Source organism: Tamandua tetradactyla, chromosome 20 (assembly GCF_023851605.1).
Source record: "Tamandua tetradactyla isolate mTamTet1 chromosome 20, mTamTet1.pri, whole genome shotgun sequence".
In the NCBI taxonomy this organism is placed as follows: Eukaryota; Metazoa; Chordata; class Mammalia; order Pilosa; family Myrmecophagidae; genus Tamandua; species Tamandua tetradactyla.
The window spans coordinates 14,428,816-14,441,436 of NC_135346.1; the positions used below are offsets into that span (position 1 = coordinate 14,428,816).

Below are 12,621 nucleotides of genomic sequence, written 5' to 3' on the forward strand. Positions count from 1 at the left end.
TTCTGTGAGCCTCACTTTGCTTTGAGCAGAGCGTGAGCGCAGTCTCTGCTTCACAGGCTGTGTGCGGATGAAAGGAGAGATCTGTAAAGTACTTAGCAGAGGGCCTGGCAGAGAGAAGGTTTCAGCAAATGTTGGCCCGCAATGCAGGGCGCAGAGCCGCCTTGTTTCCCCATACGAGGAGGGCCCTGCACACATTTTAGTGTAGGCAGGTGCCCCCTCCCCTGCTGTGCTTGTGCAGTGCACAGCCTTCACCCTGGCAGCGGCCTTGAATGTGGTGTCTCCAGGTCTGGGATTGGAAAATGAGAGTCAAGCGGAGAAGTTTGTTGGAGACATGGGAGAAGCCAGGGTGGGTCTTTAAAGATGAAAGTCTTTGGACCTTGTTCTGTGGGATAGTGGGCAAAGAGTGGTTAGGGTGACCCAGCTTAGGGGGAAGGGAGCTGTTTATAACAATCTTTGCCTCTTTGGAGAGAGATGAGGGCTGGGGGGGTTGGTGGTGGTGACGGTATGGCCAGGATTTACCATCCAAGAGACCAGAAAAGAAAGGTCCCAGAGAAAGAAATGCTGCTATCGATTGCCAGGAAGGAAGGCCTAAAACTGGGACTGAGGCTCCAGGTGGACAGAGCCCAGGGCCCACTGCCCCCGGAGACCATACCTGATGCCCAGATTCCATGTCTAGGCACAAATGGGAGGGTCGGTGTGGATTAGCTGTGGGCTGTGGGGGCTTTGGTAGGATATCTGGGGTCATGTCTTCCTCCAGCGAGACAGCAGATGCTTGTTGAGCATGTTCGACGTGCCGGGTACTATGTGGGGGACTTTGTGTATCTGAGATCTTCCGTTTAATCTTTGCAATAGCCCTGTGAGTAGGCAGTAGAATGTGTTAGCTGAGGCTCAAAGATTTCCAGTTAGGAAATTAATAGAAACGGGGGTCCAATCACTTTAAAAACTTCCACGAAATTATAAGCTTCATGAGAACAGAGACTAGGCCAGCCCTCTTTCTGCTGAATCTCCTAGTGTACAGCCAAATGCCTGGCACACTGCAGGTGTGAGAAAATGAATGAATGAATGAGTGAATCCCACACCTGAGGTCCTTGGTGCTCCACCCCGGCTGTTTTCATTGTCCCAGGGCAGCCAGGTGGTGCCTGAGGGCCCGCAGTGTGGACTGCTTGCTGGCGGGGGTGGGGGGAGACGGCTGTTTGATGGCCCCTTCCTGCAGCTCTCAGGCCTCTGAGGCCAGAAGAACAATTGAATCATGCGTTTTCCTTAAGTTTTGGTGATCCATGATTCATGCTTGCAAAGAAGGCAAGAGGGTGACTCATGCTGATTTAATAAACTTAAGAATATTCTCGAGAAGCGGCTGATAAATCGTCGGCTGGCAGCCTCCTTTTCAATGGTTTCCAGCGCCAAGTGCTCAGAAATCACCAAGTTAAGCAAGTTTGCAGCAAATTCAATCTCCCTGCGTTATTTCGCTTATTTCAGCTAATAGCACGTGGAGCCTGGCCTCTGGCACTGTGGGGTGCGCCGGGGAAAGAGGGGGCCTGCCGCCTGTCCTGGGGCCCTGCTGGAGAGGGAGAGCCAGTGCTTTCCGTTCACGTTCCTGGGGGTTTGGATGGCGACGCGAGTTGTGAGGCCTCCCAGGCTGGGAGCAGATGGCTGAGCCCCGCTGGGGAGACAGCCCTGTGCCCAGGCGCCCAGATGCTCAGGGCAGTGTGAGTGGGGCCTCTTCCAGAACTGCAGCGTAGTGAGGACAAGGCCAACATGGTCGCCCCCGCGTCTCAGCGGCCCTGTCAGGACCCACACGCTTCGGTCAGGCCCACTGGGCTCAGGTTACTCCCCACAAACAAGCCAAGGTGAAATGCGGTGACCCAAGGGCAGAAAAGGTGGCAGCGAATGGGTCTTTGCAGACAGTACTCAGGCTGCAAGGATGACCCCTGCCATCGAGCAGGATTGACACTGGGGTTAATCCTGTCGGTTTATGATTCTGGACTGATTTCGCACGTACTTCTGCTCCCGAGCAATTTACGCAAGTGGGCTGGAGAAAGAGGTCAGAGATGCCCTTGACTAGGTCAGCACCTGGGCAAGTATACAGTTACTGTTTGCAGTTTCATGCTTCAGCACTCTGATTCCTTTTAGATGCGCCTAAGGTGCAGAGAAGAGGTGGGTGGGGGTGGGAGATGTGCCACTAGGACCGAGGGGGCTGCGTTCAGACTTTCAACCTATGATCTTCTGTAAATTCTTTGGTGCCTCCTTCCCATATTTAATAACACCCAGGTGGTAGGTGAACTCAGTGCTGGGTCTGGCTAGGTGGGCAAGGGTCCTGCCTTTGAGAACTGACATTTGGTTAGAGAGGTTAGAGAGCGACCTTGCTTCCCTTCCATCTCCCTCTTTCCTTCCCTTCCCTTTCTCCTTCTATCCAGGCATCCAGCCATCCCAAAAATATTGATTCAATGTGATGATAGCATATAAAGCATTTGACATTGTGTCCTGCACCAATAAATGTTTGTTTTTTAAATCATAATTCAAACCTCTGCTGTTATTTAACATCTGTGGCATAGGAGGCAAAATTCGTGAATAATGGTACAAGTTGTAACCATAAGTAGCTGGTGAGCATATGTTGTGAGAGCTGAGAAATTATAGAGACGGTCCAAGCTTACCCCTCATGCTGCAGATGGGGGATACTGAGGCACAGGGAGGTGAAGAGACTGACAGGAGTGGTACAGTGAGGGTGTGGCTAAGCCAGGCCAGGAACCCAGGGCTCCTTCTACCTTGGCATACAGATGGAGTGGTCTGGGGAGGCTTCCTGGAGGAGGTTGGCTTTGAGGTGAGTGTGGAATGAGAATAGGAATGAGAAGCCCAAGGGAGAAGAGAAGATAGAACACAGGCTGGCCTGGGACGGTGTGGAGGAGGACCCACAAGGACAGAAGGGCCTGGAAAGACCAAGAGGGGTACCACAGCCTTCTCTGTAGTATCATTTGTGAGATCTTGATAAGGTCTCATTGTACCCAAGTCACTGTCTTTATCACCATCAGCAGGTGCTTCTTCTTGGCATTTTCAAATCAGACATGGTGACTCTGGGGCTGACAGCTAGGTCTACCTGCCTGCCTGCCTGTGTCAGTTTTCCTGCTCAGTGGGAATAAACGGGTCCAGGCTGGAGGACACGGACCATTGCAGCACTCCCTTTGGGCTAATTCACTGTTCTCTGCTACAGTGCATGTTCCTCTGAGAGAGGAAACCCATTCAGTCGCAATTAGCCATTAACCCCTTGGACTAGTTTTCTAGGGCTGCCATAACAAATTACCACAAACTTGGTGACTTAAAATAACAGACATTTATTTCCTCCTAGTTCTGGATGCTAGAAGTTCAAGGTTGGCAGGGTTGGCTCCTTCTGGAGGCTGTAAGGAACAATCTCTAGTAGCTTCTGGTGGCGGCTGGCAATCCTTGGTGCTCCTTGGCTTGTGGACACATCGCTCCCCTCAGCTTCCACCTTTACAGGGCCTCCTCCCTGTCTGAGCCTCTCTGCTTCTTATAAAGACTCTTGTCATTGGATTTAGAGCCAACCTGGATAACCTAAGGTGATCTCATCTTGAGTTCTTTAACTTAAGTACATCTGCAAAGACCCTTTTTCCAAATAAGGTCACACAGGTTTTGGGTGGAACCCATCTTTTGGAGGGCCACCATTCAACTCACTATACCCCTAGAGCCGTGTGTTAGGGTGGTCTCAAGAGATGGGTCATAAGGTAACTTTTGGTGGGACAAGAGGGTAGTCTTGGTGAGACTGCAGTGATGGAGCTAAGAAAATTCTCAGCAGCATTTTGGGCCTTGGTGGTGTTTGCTTGTTTTTTCTGAGAATGAAGACTCAAGGCTCATGTGAGACACTATTTTCTAGGATTTCCAACAGGGTCTGTTGACAGACTCCGCCATGTTTGGGATGGACCATTGTGAGCACAGCTTGGAATCATCCAGAGCAGTGCTGTCCAATGGAACATTCTGTGATGATGGAAGTGTTCCTTAATGTCTAACACATTGGCCACTAGCCACCTGTAGTAGTGAAGTTCAGGTGTCAACTTGGCCAGCTGATGGTCCCTAGTCGTTCTGTTGCTGGGGACATGAATCATCAGCAGGTGAAATTAATCTGTGGCTGATTGCATCTGCAGTTGGCTAAGGGGTGTGCCTTCCACAATGAGTGATGTTTAATTTAATTAGCTGGAGGCTTAAAAGAGAGAAGTCAGAAGAGAGCCCAGCATACCTCAGCTCAGCAACCTAGACCCAGATCTTTGGAGATGCAGCAAGGTCACACACAGGGAAAGCTGCTTGAACCCATAAACCAGGAGAGAGGGCCAACAAAAATCTCTTGAGTGCCTTCCCATGTGATAGAGAACCCAGAGGAAAGTGAGCTGCCTTTCCTCCAAAGAATTGTAAATTTGTAACTAAATAAATCCTCTTTATAAAAGCAGTCCATTTCTAATGTATTACATTCCAGCAGCATTAGCAAACTAAAATACCACCTATATCTATTAAGCATTTGTAATGTGGCTAGTACAACTGAGGAACTAGATTTTTACTTCTATTTACTTTCAATTAAATTTGGACTTTAATAGACATATGTGGCAGTACGTATTGGACAGTATAATTCTTTCTAGAGTGTCTTGATTTCACCCCTTCTCCTGGCTTCCTGAATGGAGTATTTACTTAAATGAAGGTAATGCTTTATCATCCATGGAAAAAGGTCTTTTACCTGTAAGAAAAATTTAGAAGGAGAACATAACCTTAAAAAGGTCGCAGATGGAGACAGCTGACACTGAAATTCAGCATTCTGGCAACAGTGATTTGTCAACGTAAACATGTACCCAGTTTTGCTGGGAGCCTTTAGCAAACTTAGCAGTCCTGGCTTTTAGCTCTGATGTCCCTTTCTCTGCAATTCATACACCTGACAGGGATCATGCATTCATGCTTATATTTGTGAATATGTCACACAGCTTTGAAGTCACAAGACACTCTTTAACAGTCGATGAAAATGTCTCTGTCCTGCCTTAGGTTTGTATCTGATTCACCATGTCTGCTTGTCTGTGTTGGTCTTTCACACTCTTTTCTATCCTTACCTCTTATTGTCTTTCTCCGTTTCTTATTCCTGACTCCTTTTCTGTGCATCTTTCTGTTTTTATACTTTTCCATTGCTTGATGAAGGGTAGGTATGCATGAAACATGTGTTGAGTTACTATTCCTGTGCATCTCCTACCTTTCTTTAATGTGCTTTTGCAGTTGTGAGCAAAAGCTGTCCTAGGGTTCAGCTTCTCCCTCTATTAAATGGGGACTAAGAAGAAATGTCTACGAAGGCCCCACCCCTCCCCAGCTCTAGGATTCTAGTACAGGCCTGAGTGTTTTCTTATTTGTTGCAATTATTTAATGGTCCATACTGTCTTTTCTTCATTTCACTACCAAAAGATATTTTATTCTAAAAAGCTTAAAGTGACTTTTGCTCTTCATGTATTAGTAGTTAAAGTTATTACTTTTTGCTGAGGAGCAGAGGCCAGTTGGAGTTAACTGGTTTTAGATGCAATACAAGAAAGCACGGCTTCCTCTTTGAGGAACATGGAAAAGAGGAGTGGCTTCTTATTGACACTCTTGTAGCTGACAGTTGCCTGGTAGTTAAGCTGGAGAAGCAGCTGGAGAGGCCACAGTGAAATCCATACCCAGTGGCAGGAGGAGGTGGCCTGGCAAAGTTTCCTAGAGCTCGCACGAAGGCGTGAGAGCCCACGTTCACACCACCAGCCTATGTCTGGGATTCTATCAGTGTGGGATTCTTTTGCTCCTTTTCATGGTTTCTGGAAAGTCACAGATAAATTTGGGTCTCAGAAAACTATTCCGCCCCCCCCCACCCCGTTATTCCTTACATTCCTGCTTTCCCAAATGGATACAGTATACTGTCTGGCTTTAGAGTAAGGATATTTATTTTTGCACACTGTTTAGACATGATCTTAAGCAACACTTCATTTATTTACACATGTGGTGTTTTTGACTCTTCTGGATGAAAAATAAAGTGTTTGCCTGAGAGTAGAAAATCTCAAAGGAGGTGGCTTCTGGGGTGACAATCTCTGCATCGACCGGACATATGTAGGCTTTAAGCTCATCTTTCTTCTTCTTTGATTCTTTCTGACTTGTACGAATCAGAATTGTTGGTTGAGGCCTGCCCCAAGCTTGTCTGCTTGCCTGCCCCTGTGCCCGGGTTCAAGGGGAACCCATGGGTCTGGGCTTGAAGTTATAAGGCCAGGAACAGAAGAAGGTTCTGGGCCTCAGACACTGATAATACGGGCAGCTCAGGCAGGTTTGGATGGGGAGTTGTGGTGAGCACACTGCTAGGGGTCACACACTGAACTGTGTACATGTACGACACAAATTAGGGATTTAGAGGTGAGGAGGCTGATGAGTGTTGCTAGGCAACCTTTCAACTGGGTCTGGAGGTAACACAATCTCTGGAAACAGCCTGGTAGGAAGGCCTCCCGAGGACAAAGCTGAGCTTGAGAAACAACATCTTCTGCGGCTGCGCCATCTGGCCTGCCTTTAGGAGGGGACGGGAAAGGTCAGCAGAGCTGTGTGGTTACATAAGCTGCTTGGGTGGAAGATGCATCTGTGGATTCTTCCTTTGTTATGTCTTCTTTTTTTCTATGTATTTGCATGTACTCCACCTTTCAGAAAAGAAGATCTGAAATAGTTTCAGAAATACAGATGCTGTGGCAAGGTAGACATTAAATAGGAGAAGGTATTGAGGTGAAGGGAAAAGAAGGATTGGAAAACAGGAGTGTGATTGGTCATTCAGCAAACATTTAGGGAGTACTTAACTGTGAGCCCGGCTGTATGGTGAGCAAAACAGCCATGGTTCCTGCCCTCCTGGAGGTTACAGTCTAGGAGAGATGCAAAAAAAAAAAAAAGCCACAAATTCAGTGCTGGGGCTAGACTGCAAATCAGACTCAGTCTCCTAGCAGCCAAAGCAAGAGTGATACAGTTGACTGAGGTGCTGGACATTACTGGTGCTGTGTTGGTACCAGTTCAGCAATATTAAGGAGCTGCTTCCTCTGGATTAGGAGGTGTTGGGCATGTGGTCAGGGCTGTGTCCTCCTCACCAACCTGGTTTCAGGTATCAGCCTCCTGGCTGATTCAGGGAGTTGGCCTAGTTGTCCTGGTAGCAGCTCTCAAGTGCAGGGCTTGTCCTTCCTTGAGTCTAGCCACTTCCAGAGCTGTTCCCTGCCCCCCCCCCCCCCCGCCCCTATATCTTAAGCCAGGCTGCCCCTTCCTCTAAAATACCATTTATCTCTGTTTTTGTCATTGTTCTCTCTCTTACCCATTCAGTGCCCTCCATGGTTTTTTTATTGTGTGTTTTTATTGTTAAATATCACATACATACAAAGAAAAGAAAGAATAAGCAATGATTTTCAAAGTTCACTTCAATAAGTAGATACGGAACAGATTTCAGAGTTTGTTATGGGTTGCCACCTCCATCGTTTTTAATGTGCCTTTACTGATTCTCCCAGCCATGCTTGTGAACTAGCCATGATTTTAGCCATTTCACAGAGGAAGGAGAAACAGAGGGGCTAAGCAGTTTGCTGAGGTCTCACAGCTTCGTGACCCCACTTTGACCCCTCTCTTTGGCTTCATCCAGTTCGGCATGTATTGCCATGCTTTCTATAGTGGGAGTGGGCTTGCTTGTGAACTCAGGAAGAGCTTCTCCTTCAGCCGCTGGTATCTCTCTGGGGGGCAGTGGAAGTGTGTTACCTGTTCCCTTGGCAGCCTTGAGTCAGGCTGGACCCTCTCCATCCCCTCGTCCATGGAAGGGTGGGCTGGGCAGGTCCTGGCAGCTGGGAACCCACCCTTCCCCCACCCTTCCTTTTGTTGTTTGTCTATTTGTTAATTTATTCAACAAATATTTCTTGAGCATGTGTCAGGCACTGTGCTAGGCTGTGTGTATGTGTGTGTGTGTGTGTGTGTGTTTAACCATCCACTGTGTCTACCTTCAAGGAATTCATGGTTTAGTTGAGAGAGAAGGTCACTCACTACCTGTGAGGTTATGGTGCCGAGTGAGAAAGGAGAAAGGTGTAAGTATGAATGAGTTGTAATCATCAGTAGAAATAGAAATAGAAACATGCTACGCTCATCCAAATACAAAAGTATTTTGTATATCCTGGTCCCAGACTTCCCCTAACCCTGAGTGCTCCAATAGGGTTTGCCTTATTTGGGCAGTCCACTTTGAAGTGCAGGGTCTAGAGTGCACTATACTCTATGTGAGTTTTGCATGGAGAGGCAAGAAGGGCTGCCCCTCATTTGTTCTTGAAAGCATACCTCATTAGTGCAAACTTAATTTGTGGCAGCCTGGAGGTTCAGGAGCGTGTCTTGCCAAGTGAGGCTGCCACACCAGCCTCTTGTGCAAGAAGAGCCTTCCCCAGTGCTTGGGGCCATGGAGCTCACTTCTCATCAAGGAACACTGAGGGCGTCACCATCAAAGACATGAGGACAAGTGCCTTATGCCTGCCCCACTAATGAAGGCCGCCTGCTCAGGTTACTCAAGCAGTGCTCTTGGAAAGATTTCAGTGTTTTGATCCCTTTTTAAAGAAAGCAACCACAGCTATTCCAATTATGAATTCTAAAATACCCTTTTGTAGCCATGGGGTGGGAGATGATTGGGCCATTGTGTTATCATTCCATGCATATCCCAGAGACAGAGACCTGCATAAGTAAAAACATATTTTTGTTTCCAGGAACCATGGTACCAATCCCAGGCAGGCTCAGGAAGCAGCACGTGGGGAACATTCTCAACTTGGTGAGTAGCTGGCCTGCTGATACAGAAGATTAAGGTGCTTTTGATCTCACCCCACCCCCTCACCCCCCACCCCCCCTCCACTTGATGGCAGTGTCTCTAGTATTTAAAATGACTTGTATAAAGCTTCCTTTGACCAGTCAGGAGATTGCTTCTTTCAAGAAGAGCCAATCCTATTCTAGACATCATGTCTGGGAGGGTATGTTGCTGATTTTGAATATATGTAGATGAATTTTCCCTTCTGTCCCCTTATGACCACAGGCTGGGCCTTCAGATCCATTACTTTATGACCCGGGTGTGGCAAAGTTCCCCACCCCCTCCCTGAGTTGGGCTATTTGTGGAGGACCCCAGCACCTCATGGGCTTTCTGTAGACACTCCACTGTTCTCTTTGCTTTTGCCTGGGAAGTTGTCCACAGGCCGGTGCTTAGGGGCATTGCTCTTCAACCTCCAGCCAATCTCAGCCCTCACCCCATTGTGCTGGGAAAATGGACTGGGGGGAGGCGCCTCGTATAGACAGCAAAACATGCAAAGGCATTTAGGTGAGACTAATTCTGAAAGTGTCAAGTCCTGGTGGAAGAGTCACGTGAAAAAGTGTGTAAGTGTCTGTGTGTGCTTCTCTGGCCTGGGATGCATGGAGAGCTATATGAATTATTCAGAACTCAGATGTCAGATAATCAATGAAAGAAAATTTAGTTTAAGCAGGCATTTAACCCTTCACTCACTCCTTTATGACCTGGGAATTAAGAGTGTGGATTCCAAAACCCAGGCTCCTTGGCTTCAAGTGCTGATTTCTCCAGTTATCAACTTTGTGGCCTTGAGCAAATCATTTACTTTTTCTGAAGATGAATTTCCTCATCTGGAAAACAGCATCTACCGCATTGAGTCTTGAGAAGTGAAATCATGCTTATATGAAGTATTACCTGCTTTATATGATGTGTGCCCAGCAATATTATTGGCTGTTACAATTATTCTAGTTTTCTCCATTCCTTCATTAACTGTGCATAACCTCCTTACTTCCTGTATGTCTAGTCATGGTCAAGGAGCTATAGGGCTAAAGGAGAGGCTTCAATTTCATTGGAAAAGACCAAAATGCTCAGAGTGAAATTGTGTCCCAAAGTATATAAATACGTATGAAAGGAGAGAGAGGTTATTAGGTATATTTAGTATTCATATTGTGTCCCAAAGTATATAAATATATATGAAAGGAGAGGTTATTAGTTATAATTAATATTCATATTTAATGAGAACTTCCACTCAGGTTGTAAGAAGTTGTAAGAGAATGTCTCTCCCACATTAACAATAAGAACAAGCCAGATAGTCTACAGAGTCATATAGTTTAAGTCTATAAGAGAGCTAAGGACTCTGGTGATCTACTACATTAAAGTCCAAAGGGTTACAGATTCTGTGAAGAGAGATTCAACATGTGATTGTTTCAGCTAGGGCAGGGAAGCAAGATGAGGAGGTAGCCATCACATAAGCAGGTAAGAAGAACACAACCAACATTTTAATGACTTTTTAAAGATCAAGTGTGGATTAGCATGACATTTTAGAATTTGTGGGCACCCCAGATGTAACAGTGTCTGCGTGCTAACTCTTGTCCATGGGCCTCTACTGAGAGCTCACAAGATAGATTGGGGCCAGAGAAGGAGAAAGAAAAGAGAGTTCTCTGTGGCACAGGTGTGCAGGACCTGCCTAAGTTTGTAGGTAAAGCAGGAGAACCAGTAAAAACCCACCCAAGCTCCTGATCTTTCAAGAGTAAGAGGCAAAAGTTGTCTGCAACTCAGAGAGGGACATGAGTGCTGAAAGAGCCCCATCCCAGAGGCAAAGGTGTACAAGTCCTGCCTAACCCTGAGGCTGAAGGAGGAGAACCAAGATAAGCACTCTTGTGATGAAAAACCCTCTTAGGCTTTGTATGGAGAGAAGCAGTGGTCATCTGCTGCAGAGGGAGGCACAGAAAACCCACACTTTCTCAGAACCTTCCCCTGAGAAAGCTATAGTTTGCTGCCTGGCATCAAGACAGCATGCTACCACTTGGCCAGGGGCAGAAATACTGAGATAAACCTCTTCTGTAACACAGGCCTCTTCTGCTGAAGTCTAAGAGTGGTACAGGAGAATTGAGAGAAACTTAGCCTCATAGTAACTGACACAGTGTCACGCTATGAGTGACGGTCCACCACTGAGAGAATTTGAACCTCTAGTGCACAGAATGTAGTTCAAGCAATAACGAAGTCCAAACCCAGCTCAACTACAGACTAGATACTAACTCAACTTACCACAGTAAAAGCGTGATGATAGAAGAGAATTCCTAGTTTCTGGGTTTATTTACTTCAGTCTCTACTATTTTTTTATTTTGCATGGGCAGGCACCAGGAATGGAACCCAGGTCTCTGGCATGGCAGGCAAGAATTCTGCCTGCTGAGCCACCGTGGCCCACCCTGTCTCACTATTTTTTGCACACAATGGGTGACATTCAGTATACACTTATGAGACATATGCATACATACAAGCAAACAAAACAAACAATGGTATGACTAATTGTCGAGAGCTAATCAATAGAACCAGACCCAAAGACAGCCCAAATGTTGGAATCATTAGACAGGGACTTGAAAATAACTATGAAAAAGTACTCTAAAAGAGAGTGGGAAAGTAGGCATTTGTAAACAGATGGGAATTTCAGCAGAAGTATGGAACCTATAAAAAAAAAAAAAAGCCAAATGGAAGTGCTAGAAATGAAAAACAGGATATTAGAGATGAAAAATTCTGTGGATGGGCTTACCAGGAGATTGGAGACAGCAGAGGAAAGAATCAATAAACTTAAAGACAGGTCAATGAAAATGATTCAAATTTTAAATGAATAACAAAAAAAAAGTGAAAAAATAGAATATCTGAGATCTAAGGGGTAAATGATCTATCATGTATGAAATTGGGGTCCCAGTAGAAAAAGAGGAAGAAGAAATAAAAGGGCAGAAGAAATATTTGAAGAGAGAGTAAAAAAATGTTTATCAAAATTAAGGAAAAAATAAAAAAAGGAAAACAACTACAAAGCCAAAAAGCTCAGAGAACCCAAAACAGGGTCGTATAAAATTGATGAAAACAAAGGAAAAAGAAAAAAAAATCTTGAGAGCAGGTAGGAAATTATAGCTCCAGAGAAGAACAAAATGATAGTTGACTTCTCATCAGTTAACATGGAAGCCAGAAGATAATGGAATGCTGCAAGAAAACCAATCTATTTAACCTAGAATTCTAAATGCAGTGAAAATATCCTCCAGAAATGAAGGAGAGATAAAGACATTTTCAGGCAAACACTGAAAAAAATCAAGCTCTATAATAGGAAATGCTAAAAGGAGTTCTGTAGGCTGAAGAAAAATATCATATAGGGGCGGGCCACGGTGGCTTAGCAGGCAGGAATGCTTGCCTGCGATGCCAGAGGACCCGGGTTTGATTCCCGGTGCCTGCCCATGTTAAAAAAAAAAAATCATATAGAAACTAGGTATGTTTGGAAAGAATGAAGAAAACCAGAAAGAGTAAATATGTGTAAAATTAAAAAAAAAAAAAAAAACCTTTAAAATTCTTTAAAGATATTGTCCACTTAAAGTAAAAATAATAACAAAATAATGTGGGATTTATAGTCCTTTAGAGCTAAAATATGACAAGAACACAAAGATTGAAAGGGTTATAATTGGAAATAAACTATCATTAAGTGTGCTTGTTTGAAACTGTTTTGTATCCCAGGAAAGCCATGTTCTTTCAATCCAGTCTTGTGGGGCAGACTTATTGTTGGGTGGGGCCTTTTGATTAGGTTATTTCCGTGGAGATAT

General features: G+C 45.4%; 1 long non-coding RNA gene across 2 annotated transcripts in view; it reads left to right on the plus strand.

Moving 5' to 3' along the window:
• The window catches only part of LOC143664979 (uncharacterized), a 420,148-nt gene that overhangs the window by 244,831 nt on the left and 162,696 nt on the right, over positions 1-12,621 (plus strand). For both annotated transcript variants that reach the window (XR_013166694.1, XR_013166695.1), the window contains one exon: positions 8,745-8,806. This is a non-coding gene — a long non-coding RNA (uncharacterized LOC143664979). The remainder of the gene's footprint in view (positions 1-8,744; positions 8,807-12,621) is intronic.